This window comes from Fopius arisanus, unplaced genomic scaffold (genome assembly GCF_000806365.1).
Source record: "Fopius arisanus strain USDA-PBARC FA_bdor unplaced genomic scaffold, ASM80636v1 scaffold00425, whole genome shotgun sequence".
In the NCBI taxonomy this organism is placed as follows: domain Eukaryota; kingdom Metazoa; phylum Arthropoda; class Insecta; order Hymenoptera; family Braconidae; genus Fopius; species Fopius arisanus.
The window spans coordinates 32,543-32,999 of record NW_011888164.1 but is presented as its reverse complement, the minus strand read 5'-3'; the positions used below and the strand labels follow the sequence as shown (position 1 = coordinate 32,999).

The window sequence follows — 457 nt, the reverse complement described above, 5'->3', positions numbered from 1 at the left end:
CGTCCTCCGTGAATTTTTGCAAAAATTCATATAAATTTATGAAAAATGTAGGAAAATTCATGCACAACTATAAAAATTTTGTGCGTCAAGGCTATTTTACTGAAATTTGAAAAAAAAATCAAGAATAGGATAAATTACAGCATCAACTACGTCATTTGACAAGTGTAAAATTATTCAAGTCAATAATCTTATAATTTCATTGAATTATTAGAGTGTATATTAATTATCGATTTCACTTGATTGATTGTTACTATCAAAAATCATTTTCAAAAAAACCGCCGTCTGGCAATTCTGCCGAGCGCAATGGACGACAGGATGTTGCTGGCGACGTCTACAGGAAATTGATGGATTTTTCAGGAGGAAGTGGAAGATGTAGTGGTTGTGGGGTTCGTGGACGATCTTTTCGCTGCCGCATGGTGTGACTGCAGGTGAGGAAATATTTTGTTCAAGGGTTTTT

General features: G+C 34.8%; 1 protein-coding gene across 1 annotated transcript in view; it reads left to right on the top strand.

The window, feature by feature from the left end:
* Nucleotides 1-343: 343 nt before the first annotated feature.
* RpS27A (ribosomal protein S27A) overlaps nucleotides 344-457 on the top strand; it is a 3,095-nt gene continuing 2,981 nt past the window's right edge. Inside the window, exon 1 of the mRNA XM_011315155.1 lies at nucleotides 344-428. The gene's annotated coding sequence lies outside the window, so the exon portion shown is untranslated. The remainder of the gene's footprint in view (nucleotides 429-457) is intronic.